We start from the raw sequence: 13,108 nt of genomic DNA, 5'->3' as shown, positions 1-13,108 counted from the left end.
CCTCAGCAGTGAGAGAGCAGAGTCCTAACCATTGGATCACCAGGGAATTCCCTATTTACAAATTAAAATAAAATTTTTTTCTAAGTATTTGGAAGATTTTCCAGATAATTTTTTGTTACTAATTTTTAATTTAGGTCCATTTTGCTCAGAGATATTGTTTGGATGATTTCAGTTCCTGAAGTTTGTTAGGTTTATTTCATGATGCAAAATATGGTCTATTTCGGTGAGTGTTTCTTGAATATTTGCAATGAGTGTATGTCCTGCTGTTCTCAGATGGAGTGTACTGCAAATGTCAATTCAATCCAACTCCTTGGTGGGTGGTGTTCATCTCTTCTCTATCTTTGTTTATTCTCTTTTACTTGTTCTAGACATCACCTAGAGAATAGTGTTCACATCTCCAAATATAATATGGAGTTGTTCATTTCTCCCTCCAGGTCTAGCCATTTTTACCCTGTGTAGTTTGAAGCTATGTTGTTAGATGCATACACATTTAGAAATTTTCTGGGTGTGTGAATAGCCCCTTTTATCACTATTTAGTTCCCCTCTAAAATTATCTCTGGTAATTTTCTTTTCTCTAAGGTATACTTTGTCTGATATTAATAGAACCACTTCAGCTTTCTTTTTATTAGTATTTGCATGCTATATCCTTTTTCATCCTTTTGCTTTTAACTTTCCTATGTCATTAATTTAAAATGGGATTCTTGTAGGCAGCTTATAGTTGAGTCTTTTTTAATCCAAATCTTATAACTTATGTCTTTTAACTGATATGTGTAGATTATTTTTATTTAATGTAATTATTGATAAGCTTGAATTTAGTATTCCTGTTTAAGTTTTTTTCTATTTTTGACTTCTGTTTTTCTTTGCTCAGTTTTCCTTTTCCTGACTTCTTTTGAAGGTTTTCTTTTGAAGAGCTTCCCTGATAGTTAAGCTGGTAAAGAATCCGCCTGCAATGCAGGAGACCCTGGTTCGATTCCTGGATCAGGAAGATCCTCTGGAGAAGGGATAGGCTACCCACTCCAGTATTTTTGGGCTTCCCTTGTGACTCAGCTGGTAAAGAATCCATCTACAAGGAGGGAGACCTGGGTTTGATTCCTAGGTTGGGAAGACCTCCTGGAGAAGGGAAAGGCTACCCACTTCAGTATTCTGGCCTAGAGAATTCCATGGACTGTATAGTCCATGGGGCTGCAAAGAGTTGGACATGACTAAATGACTTTCACTTCACTTTCACTGTGAAGGTTTCAATACTTTTTAGTGTTCCATTTTCCTTTTAACTTTACTATATCTCTTTGTATAGAGATTTTAGAGGTTGTTCTAAGGATTACAATATTTATACATACGTTTTAAAACATAATTTTATTGATTCATGCTTATTTGTTCATTTGTTTGCTCTGCTGGGTCTTCATTATTGCTCATAGGATTTTCTCAAGTGTGGCCAGTGGGGGCTACTCTCTAGTTGTGGTACACAAGATTCTCATTGCAGTGGCTTCTCTTGTTGCAGAGCACAGGCTCTAGGGCGCTAGGGCTTCAGCAGTTTCAGCACGTGGGCTCAGTAATTTCGGCTTCTGGGCACTAGAGCACAGGCTCAATAGCCCTGGCATATGGGCTTAGTTGCTCTGAGGCACGTGGGATCTTCCTGGACCAGGGATCGAATCCGTGTCTCCTCCATTGGCAGAAAGGTTCTCTACCACTGAGCCACCAGGGAAGCCCCTGTACATACTTTTAACAGTTTGCTAGAATCAAGATGATGTGGGAGTGGGGAAATAAAGGAGTTAAGAATGACACTGAAGTTTCTGGATCAGGAAGATGGGTATAAGGTGATGTTATTCATCACCAAGGTAAATTTAAATGGAAGATATCTAGGAGAAGAGAGTTTTGTTTGGAACACATAATTTGGGATATTTGTGAAACATTCAAGTGGTGATGTCAGATGGCAATTTATCACATGGGTTGTAAGTTAACAGAAGTGTTTTGGGCTTAAGGTTAGATTTGGACATTTTCAGTTGTAGTTGGCATCTGTTGTTTTTGCCACTCAAAGTTTTGTTTACTTCTGGTAACCTATCCCTGACTTTTGACCACAGGAGAGGCACTAAACCCACTTTTAAGTGGGTTTAACCCACTCTACAAGTGAATCTTAGGTAAACTCAGCTAATTACCATCTCATTCCTCCTGGCCACAGGGATTGGTTCAGAGTTGGCCACAGGGATTGGTTCAGAGTTAAATTTCTAATCGAATTTAGCCAATGAGAATGAAATCCAATACTCCTGTCCTCTTATCTTGGAGAGACACGCTTTCCAATTGGAGTTAATCCAATAAGAAGTAAGATCTGAAGATGCTTGCTGAAGGAAGATGCTTGCTTCCCTGAAGGAAGAGCCACCTGTAAACACACCAGCAAGGGAGGTAGCAGAAGTGAGGGATGCTGGGAATGAGTAGGTCCAGGGGAAATTGATCCCCTGGTCAATCTGTGCTCAGCCTCTGGACTTTGCAATCATGTGAGCCAATTATGTTCCATATTTCTTAGATTATGTTCAATCAAATGAGAGTTCTAATTGATATATAAGCATCTAGTGGGTATGGAAGTGATAGTGGTAAATAAGAGCATGTCAAGACACAGAAGAAAAGAAGGAGCCCATTTAAGGAAAAGGAGCCCATGAAGGAGCATGAGAGGAGTGCTCAAAGAGACAGAGGAGAGAGTTCTTTTGTCTTGGGAGTCCAGAAAGTGAGTCAAGAGAGAGTAATTAGCAGTGTAAAATACTTAAAAGGTATCAGTAAATGTAAGGACTGAAAAGGGCCCTTTGGAACTATCAATGAGGAGGCTGTTGACAAAACATTTGGAGTTACCAAGCTAGAAGGATTCTCTGAAATCATTACATTATACCCTCTTCTGAGGATGAGGAAATTGAGGCAATGAGATACTTAGATTTTTTTTTTTGGTAGCAGATACAAGATTACAAGTAGAAAGTAGGGCTTTAAGGGTCCTTAAAGATCACATGATCCAATTACTTACCCAATACTTAAATCTCTTATATAACATCTCTCTGAAGCCTGTACTGAAATACAACTACTGAGAAAGAACTCATTACTTCTCAAGTCTAATGAGAACCCTTGATTTCTGAGTTCTTATATCATGTTCTCTTTACACCACAGAGTAGACACATGAAAGAAGAGTATATGCATCCCAAGTTGATCCCTGGAAAAGCTGGTTGGGTTTGAGGAATTCAACAGGTTAAGCCAGATTTTTGAGTTTTTAGGAGGTTTTTGCCTTCACCCCAGTGAATACTCCCGTTTCAGATGAGCCTAGTCTTTGAGCCATCTCAACCCAGAACTATGTGAGTGAATAATAACTTCTAGGTTATTCCAGCTGCCAGTCTTTTAGATTTTCCTATTTGAGGCCCCAGATTTCATGCAGCGGGAACAAGCCATACCTGTTATGTCCTATCTGAATTCTTGACCTAAGAGTTTGTGAGCATAATAAAATGGTTGTTTTGTTATGCCCCAACGTGTTAACATGTTATTTTCTTTATACAGGAATAGATAACTGGAAGGTAAGTATTATTTTCCCATTTTACAGATGAGGCTAACTGAGTTTCATAAAGATTAAACAATCCAAGTCCTATAGGTAACCAGTGGCAGAGCCAATATCTGAACCCAGGTATGGCTAATTGCATAGCTTGCTTTCTTCCAGTTATCCTAGATACCTTCTGCTGAGTTAGACCCCTTAACAAAATCTCCCAAGCCTACCATTACTGTTCTTCAACCTGGAGACCATCCTTGACCAATCTAGAGTTCAATGACTAAGATGTGGTTAGAAAAATAGCCTTTATTAAACAGCTGATTCACATTCTTTTCAAATAATTGAAAGATATTCACTGTGCAATCAGTTCTTTCCTGATTTTATTTTCTCCTCCACACCCCCAGGCAGGAGCCAGATACTTCTGCCAGGCCTGACAAATCTGCTCCTCCTTTCCCGGCACACCCAGTGTACAAATACTCATTGGCCCCCATTAAATCCCAATCAGGCTTAGAGAGAGCTGATTCAGCCCCCTCTCCTGCCTCCCGGGAAGAGTTAGGGATGAGCAAATCACTTATTGGAGTAATTCTGGGAGCTGAAGCAGAGCCGTGGCTGGAAGCCACCCACTAACTAGAAACCCAGGACATCAATCAACCAAACTGATTTTTCCGCTGCCGCAGCCATTTAAACAGTTATCTTTGCTTGGGGCTTTGTCCAAAGTTACTCAACCAGTGGGTTCCTGGGTGATAAGTCACCGCAGCCTCATTCCACTGTCTCTGTATCCTGGGGCTGCCTCTTTACTCACTTCTCAAGAGGGGTTGAAGTTCATTTGTTGCACTCTAAAAAGAATAGACCCTGCACGGCTGGCGCACAAGTTCTGGTTATAGCAGAAAGATGAAAAAGGAGCCTGAAGTCTGTGGTGATATCAATACAGTACTTCTCATTTGACGCCCTGCTGAGGCAGGGGGAGGACGTTTCAAATTCATTTTATAACGCCCCCTGCTGGTATCCTTTCCCAACTGCCGCAGATATCTGATGGAGTTTTGGAGAGGAGAGCTGGGCAGAGTTGGGGATTGGTGAGAGCAGCTTACAAGCCAGGTGCGGGGAGAGGGGAGCCCTTAATCCCTACCAACCTTCTTTCCTCGTTTTACATATGGGGAAACTGATGCCAGGAAGAAAAACTGTTTTTACTCAAGGTTGTGATTTACTCAAAGTCTATATTAAGGCTAGAACTAGTCTCTCTGTGGCTAGAAATTTTTTCTAGAACCCAGTAGTAATTGTCTCTGATTGGCAGCTTTGTGTGAAATCTGGGGACCCTGGCTTCAAATCCAAGCTCTGCCACTGAATAGTTGTCATGAGAAGGTAGTTCTCTGAGCCTCAGATTTCTCATCTGCAAAATAAGGGTTAAAAGACAAGGCGTGAGATAAGATTTTGTAAGAATTTCTTCATACATTCATTCAAGAACTGTTGAGTATCTGCCACGTGCCAAGCACCCTGCTGGGCACTTGAAATATAACAGTGCATAGGACATTGTAGTACCTGTTCTCTTTAAGGATGGTAGTCTATTGATAAAATTAGCTGACATATTTGGATGCACTGCAGAAATTCAACAACTGTTGGGAAAGAATGCATTTCCCCTTTGATTCTCCCCACTTTTCAAGTATCAGAAGCCTTGGGGCCTTGCCCCAGCTGTATCAGTGTAGGAATGCTGATGACTTGAAGAGATTAAGTTATTTAAAGGTCAGGACCACATAAACCTTAGTCTTCTCCAGTATGCTTGGCCCCAGGATGTGCTCCAGTCAATATTTGTTTGGCTTCATGGATGCCCTAAGTTCCGGCTCCCTCTGCCTTCTGGCTGCCTGCAGATTGCTGTCCGTGGTGCTGAAAAGCAATTCCTGCTTCTCGGTATGAGGCAGCGCAGGTGCTGAGGCAGAAAATGGAGCCCAGGGGAAGTGAGTAGAGACGGGAAGAATGAGCCAACTTTTCACTGGCTAATAGTGACATCTTCATTTTGTCATATCTTGGAATTCAAAGCTGATGTTTCTTTTCCCAGCTGTCTTCACTTGGCATTTCTTGCTAGCTGGAAACCCTGCAGAGATAGGTGTTCTTAATAACTACACAGGGCGATAATCTCTACAATGGGAGAGGTATTGGAAGCCCATAGCCTTATAAGCCCTATTTGCAAGTGTTGTTGGAAATTGGTAGCTCCTTCTTCTAGCTTATTACTGGGCTAGGAAAAAGTATCAGTCATAGATGCCTCCCCCAGCTGATTTCATCTATGTCTACCACCCAAAAATGTGGGAAACTCTGAGTCAGAACTGACTACAGGGAAACCAGAGAGGTAGTGCCTGAGATTCATAGCCTGGAGTTGGGTGCATATTCAAAGAATTCACTTTGACCAGTATTTCATGTGATAATATGTTTGTTCATTCATTCATTCTATAAATATTTATTGAGTGCCTGCCATGGTCTGGCACTGTTATAGGAGCTCCACATACAGTCAAATACAAGGAAGACAAGGTCTCTGACTCCATAGAACTTACATTCCAGTAGGGGAGACATAAAATAAGCAAATATACAAATGAGTGTGTAGCATAATTCTGGGCAAGAAAATAGATAATAGTAGGAAATTCTCTCTTAGATAACATTATCACAGGAGACCTCTTTGAGGAATAACATTTGAGCATAAATGTAAACTAATTGAAATAATAAGACATATAAGTATTGAGGTGAGGAAGTGTTCCAGGTAGAAGGCACAAAAGGACCAAAAAAAAAAAAAGATTGAATGAGATAGCATGTCCAAGGAACAAAGTGGCCAGTGCAGATGGAGCAGATCTATCAAAGAGGACATTAGAAAAGAATGGATAAATACACAAAGACCAGCTCTGTATCTTGAGGAGAACAAAACAAGATGCTCAGAATAGAAGAAACACTTACAAAATGACAGTTACTGCTGCACCTGCTGTGGATAAACCACAACAGTCTGGATGCCACCAGGGACACAAGGATAATTAGAGCTCCTGTCTATAGATCTCATTATGTTTAAAGATCTAATTAATGAAGGCTAGTGGGAGTAAGCAATGTACTATTTATTCAGCCAACATCTTCTGAGCACCTACTATGTACCCAAAGATCATAGTCTAGGAGCTGAGGAGAAGAGAGAATGAGTCACTTGATGAAACCAGAATGTTTAAAGCAAATAGGAAGCTCCAAATGGCAGAACTCAGGCAAAGCCACTTCCCTCTGATTTCTCTTTCTCTCCAATAGGGCCTCTTGAGAGACAGGAACAAGACTGGTCTAGAGTAGGCTGCACCTTATAAACAAGTGCTTTGGAAGCATGCCCACCACTGAGGCTCACTAACCAGAGTAAAACAGTATGGACTACTTTCTGCCAGACAGCATAGGTAAAGAAAGGTGCATTCCAGACATCTTTGCTGAGAATTTCATGCAGTCTTCAAATCAGCTCCATAAGGTGATTGGAACTTCCTTATCATCCCCATAAGAAGACTCCTAAGACCCAACAGAATCCTGTCAAACAAGAAGAGTCCCCCCCTCACTGGTCCTAGGTTGCAAAGGAATTTTATACCCTTGGCCTTGTTGCTGAAGGATCATCAGCATCTTTGAGATTTTGCCAGAATGTTTATTTATTTGACAAATGAGAAACTAAAGCTTGGAAAGTTTAACCAACTTACCCAGGGTCACAGAGTGCTTAAGAGATAAAATAGGACTCAATACCAAATCTGTCTGACCCCAAGCCATTTGCATTAATTTTTCCTTGGATCTCAAATGTGCAGTTCATGTTTGGCTTTTTTTTTTAATGACCAACCCCCCACAGAGCTATCTTTGATCATAGTAGCACCTGACATCTCTGCTTCTTCCATGGAACAGTCTTGTTCTTAATCTCTCTCAATCCTACCAACAATGTTGGAAGGTTGCAATAATAAGAATATTAGCTAGCACTTATTGAACACTGAGTATTTGCATTAATTTATACTTGCAACAACACTGTGAGGTAAGTCTCGTTGTTATTCCTATTTCAAAGGTAAGAAAATTAAAGTCCAGAGAGATTAAGTAGTCTGCCAGAGATCACACAGCTAGTCAGGGGCAGAGCCAGGCAGTCTGATTCTGGAACTCTTACCTTTAATCACTGTACTCTGTTGACAAAGCAGCTGTTACTTAGAGAGGTAAGTTATATAGTCCAGAAATGATGATCAGACTTGAGCCCAAGATCAAACTCCAGAATATTTCCACTGCTCCACACTGCTTTTCTCAATGATAAGCAGAAGAAAGGAGAGAAGCTGTTTAGAGACACCTCCATAGAGGCATAGAGTGATTTAAAGCTGCCAAGGAGCCCCCAGGGGATTTAATTTAAATGATAATCTGCACTGCACAGTTGTGTGATATTCCCTCCCACTTACTTTTCTCAAATGTGGAAACTACATTGCTCCATGCACCCTCCCTAGCACGTAAATGCTTCACTAAGGAAGCTGAACTTTTCTGTACTAATCTGTGGTGTTCAGAAAGCTTCTTCCTTAAATGCCATTATTCCAGGGACTTGTAAGGATGACTCAGAGAGGGAGAGGCTATAATAGAAAATTAATTATTTTATCTGAGATGGATCCTAGACCGAAGATCCAGAATTAGACTGATAAAGACCCTTCTACAAGGGCTATGGGGACCCTTGAGCTGTTGCCAACCGGTTATTTAAAGGGAAGTCAGGAACTGGGCTTCCCAGCTGCCCTTCCTGCAACTTTCAATATTCCTGGATGTGCCATGGCACTGGGGGTGTGAGGTGTGCATTGGAGGGCTTATTTGCATGATGCTGCTGTGATTGTATGAGTATATGGTGGTGGGGGGAGGTGTGTGTGTGTGTGTGAAAGAGAGAGAGAAAGAGGGAGTCTGGGGGATGTGATTATGTTGATTTGTGTGTCACTCTGTCTGTTCATATCCAAATGTGTGTATATTTGCTGTGACTGTGTGTGTAGGGGCCTGAGGGTACTTGTGGGTCTCTGGGTGTGATTTCTGAGTACCTTTATTGGGGGGAGGCATCTAGATGTTTGGTTAGAAAATGATAAATGTCAGTTGGTTAGGATGATGGAAGCTATTCCAGGGCAGGTGTTTTGATCCTGCCGTGGTGTAGGAGAAGAAAAAGAAATGCAGGTTAAATTACTATCAAACCTTAAAATTTTTTCATCTTGAAATGGCGAAGATTATCTACTAGTAATAATAATGATGATAGCAGTTTAAAAATGAACAGTATTGTAGAACTAGTCATACTAGGTCCATTTAGAAAATACTTAACTCTATGCCCTCTGATACGTTTTAGCTGTGTTCTCAACACAGCTCTGTATTACCCTCATACCTATTTCAGAGAAGAAGGAGCTGGGCTCAAGTAACTTACCCAGGGCCATGATGTTGGAGGAGCAGAGCCAGGAAGAGAACTCTGGTCTATCTGACTCCAGAGACAACTTTTCCCATCTGCACCAATCACCACCCCCCAGCTCCAGCCAAGCCCAGACCTGGCAGGGTGAGCCCCAGAATGTGAAGTGGAGGTAGGGTGAGCTGGCAGACAGAACAGAGTGATACAGTGGGAACAACTGAGTCCTAGGCTCAGCTGGCTGTGTAACCTTAAGACAGTGGCTCCTCCTCCCTGGACCTCAGTATCCCCATCACTAAAATGACAGTTCGGATTCGTTGGTCTGATAGGTTCTTCTACTGTGTGGGCCACAAGACAGGGCTTGTGGGCGGCTCCCACACCACCTGGGGAGTGTTGACCTGGACGAAGGCTGGAGGCAGGGGATGTGGGGCAGGGAAAGTGGGGGCGGGAGGCAGAAGAAGAAAGAAGATGTGTGTCTGCCTGGCCTATGACACTCTCTTCTTTCTTTCCCGTTTGCAGTGTGTGTACCTGCTTGGCCCTCAGCTCCCAGTCCCCCCACTTCTGCTTCTTTATCATGTACCTTCCTGGACTGCAGAGCTGAAAATTGTTTTCCTCAGATGTCTGTGAAGCTAGGGTTCTGGGTGCAGATTATGTTCTGCCAATAGCTAGACTTGTGTGAGGCCAACATGACGGAATGAAATGGAGGCCGTCTTCCCGCTGCTTTGGTCGCTTCCTCCAACCAGAGCAGACATGGAGTGGGGGTTCTGCAGCAGCATCTCAGAGCCCAGTGTCCACCCCAGGGATGCTGAGAGGCTGTAGTGGTGGCTCCCTGGTCCCAGCTTCGGGACCCCTGGATTATAAGGTCCCTGTGGTTCTTCAGCTCACGCTGTGCAGGAATAGCATCCTGTTGGCTTGCTTTCTGTCATGTGGCTGGAGGCCTTGCAGTGCTCTGGGAGACCCAGTCTACTCTTCCAGCAGTCCCTCTCTACCTATCCCCCACCCCCAGTCACTGGCAACACCTTTTAAAATTCCCCAATTCCCTATGTTGAATCTGTTTGTGCTTATAAAAGCTTGGATGTTTCCTTCTTCACGGAACCTGACCAATCACCATGGTGCACCCCTACTCGTCTCCAAAACCCGGCTCCTAGTCTTCAGCTCTAGGATGATTGACCTCCTCTGCCAGGTTGACGTGGGTACCTTTCCTCTTGGCCAGAGGGACCCAACTCCTCCACAGTCACCCCTATCTTAAACTTTCCCACATGATAGTTAAATTTCCTGTTTACTTTCTGTCATCCCCACTGGACTGTGACCCCCAGAGGTGGGGACTGGGTCTTCTCAGCCATGCGTCTGAGTGTTTAGCAGAGAACCTGGCCTCTGGCAGGCACCCTGGGAGCATTTTATGGAAAGAATGCAGAGAAGGTAGCAACTTGTCAGTTCAAAAGGATTTAGGAGAAACTGTAAGATTCATAGATTGAGGAAAAAAAGCAATTTAACCTTCCCCTTTGGCAAAAAGAAATTCACTTCTTATTAAGAGCTGTTATTAAGAGCAAGATACCTGGTGGAGCTCATGGCTGATGAGGGGCAGCTCTCAGATCAAGGGTCTCATTTCACGTCTATTATCTGGGATCCCTTCGTGGACCTGTCCTCCTGCTGGTGCCCAGGCTGCTCTGGAGGAATTTTGGAACTGATGGCCAGATTGATGAGGGAAAACAGCTCTGGCTTTTGAGGCAGAAAGTCCTGGCTCTGCCACTCACTGGTACTGTGACCTTAGGCAAGTGACTGCACTGCCCAAGTTCAGTCTTCATCTGCAGAGTGGTGCTGATGACATCTACGTGATAGGGTTGTAGTGAGGGGCAAATGTGGTTTAGAAGAAGCACCTATGTCTGAGCCATCACCTGACACATGGTGGCTGGGATAAGATTTCAGTGACTTGAGATTTCAGGCTTTTCCCTTTTTCATTTGGGCAAAAATGGTTCCCACCACTGACCTCCTGTTGGACTGTGGCGGAGGTCAAGGGGTCCCCGCATGTGGTTATGAGTGTGAGGCCTACAGTTCTGGATTCAGAATACATGCAAAGGGTGGTCCGTTCATCCTAAGCGCTGACTGGATTCTGGCTTAAGACCTGTTCCCAGGTCGTTGGGAGTGACAGAGGAGCATCATGGGAAATGGCGCAGCAGAGAAGGTCACGCTTTGGAGAGGTGCCAACCTCAGTGTGAGTCCTGGCTCCACACCTGACCCGCTGTGCGCCCTGAAGTACCTGTGCTACTTCACCTCTCTGGACCTCATCTTCTTTATTTGCAAAGTGGAACTTACAGCGCTTCCCTCACAGGGCTGCTGGGAGCTTATTAAAGATAACTTATACCTGATCCTGGCATCATGCCTGGCACAGTGAATAATGGCATCTATGCACATGCTGCTTGTGGGCATCAGTGAGGAAGGAGTTCACATCATGGGCTTTGGTGTCGTATTAACTTGAGCTTGGTTCTCATCCATCTGAGAGCTGCGTGCCCTTAGCTGAGTCACTGCCTCTCTGAATGCCGCTTCCTCTGACGCAGGAAGACAGTAATGGCAGCCACCCTGGGGGTTTGCTATGAGAATAAGATGATGTCACACGTGGAGACGACTCACTGGGGCATCAGCAGATGCATGACAACTATTAGCTGAAATGATAAACTCCACGCCCAGCTGAGGCGAAGCAGGAGGGAACGGGAGGTTTGGCCCATTGGGAAAGGGACATTCTCTCCAGTTCCAGTTCAGCTCGGCTGCTGGCATCTGTCTGCGCTCTTGGCTGAGAGAAGACAACACAGCTTTCCCTCTGCCTTCTCATTGCTACTGCAGAGCTTTCCTCCCCAGAAAAGCAAGCACCTGCTTCCCCAGCCCTTTCCTGCTCCCTCCATTTTTAAGGGTACAACTTATAAGTACATTCATAATGCTGTGTAGCCATCATCACTATCCATTTCCAGAACTTTTTCATGCAAACAAAAACCCTGTGATGTTTAAGCACTATTTACACCTCCTCCCAGCCCTTAGTAACTTCTATTTTCTGTCGTTATGAGTTTGCCTATTCTAAATACCTCCAAATGTAGACATAGAATTATACAGTATTTGTCTTTTTTGTTACAGGCTTATTTTACTTATCATAATGTTTCAGTGTTCATCCACGTTGCAGCAAATATCAGAACTTCGGTCCTTTTTATGGCGGAATAATAGTCTACGACATTTAGAGACTACTCCATTCATCTGTTGATTGACGCTGGTTTGGCTCTTGTGAATAATGCTGCTGTGAACATTGCTGTTCCGGTATTTGTTTGAGTCCCTGTTTTCAGTTCTTTTTGGTATACACCTAGGTACAGAATTGTGAGGCCATATGGTGATTCTGAATTTAATATTTTGAGGAACCACCAACACTTTTTCCACAGCAGCTGTACTGTTTTACACACCCCCCCCCCACCACAATATGTCTGCCTTCATAGTCTACACTCCACCAGCCTACACACAGGTAATAATCAGACCAACTGACATCTCTTATTGGCCAGGGACGAACACTATGAAGAGAAATAGAGCCGGGCAAAGGATCAGGATCAATGGGGCAAAGGGTGGGCAAGGGGCCTGTTTGAGGAAGTGAAGTTTAAGCCAAAACCTAGGTGAAGTGATGGAGTGAACAGGAAGGCAAGAAGTGTTCCAGATGGAAGGCACAGCACAAGCGAAGTCTCGTGTTCCGTGTGTCTGACGAGCAGCTGGGAGCCGGGGTGGCTGCTGAGCAGTGAGCGGGCAGGAAGCAGGAGGTCGGCAGAGAGAAGGCCCTACAGGTGAGGAGTGTGGATCGTATTCCAAGTGAGATGAAAACTACCAGAATGTTTTAAACAGGAGGATAGTATAATCTGAGTTACATTTGTGAAAGTATCTCTCAGGTTGCTGAAGACCCAAGTAATAGGTAGGGGCTAAAGCTGGAAGGAGGGGCCAGTGGGGCTGGGGCTGTCATCCATGAGAGAGGTGATGGGGGCCAGACCAGGGCAATGGAGCCACAAACAGTGAAGATATCCAATGACTTGGATGCGCGGCCAGAGAAATAGGGCAGTCAAGGATGCTTCTCAACTCTCCTTGCTTCCAGGCCTCTGCCCACAATGCCCTTCCCTCCTTTTGCTGGACAATTCCTACTCCTGCATCAGCTCACCTGGCTCTCATCTCCCAGACTCTGCTCCTCCCCCGCCCCCCACCAGGCT

The 13,108-nt window shown here is 44.0% G+C and overlaps 1 protein-coding gene across 5 annotated transcripts in view; it reads left to right on the top strand.

The window, feature by feature from the left end:
- Positions 1–13,108, top strand: part of PDYN (prodynorphin) — a 120,112-nt gene that overhangs the window by 89,461 nt on the left and 17,543 nt on the right. The gene's annotated exons all lie outside the window — the stretch shown is intronic.

This window comes from Moschus berezovskii, chromosome 15, assembly GCF_049115385.1.
Source record: "Moschus berezovskii isolate FMDL1 chromosome 15, NW_MosBer_1.0, whole genome shotgun sequence".
Lineage (NCBI taxonomy): Eukaryota > Metazoa > Chordata > Mammalia > Artiodactyla > Moschidae > Moschus > Moschus berezovskii.
This window is presented reverse-complemented; position numbering and strand designations above follow the sequence as displayed.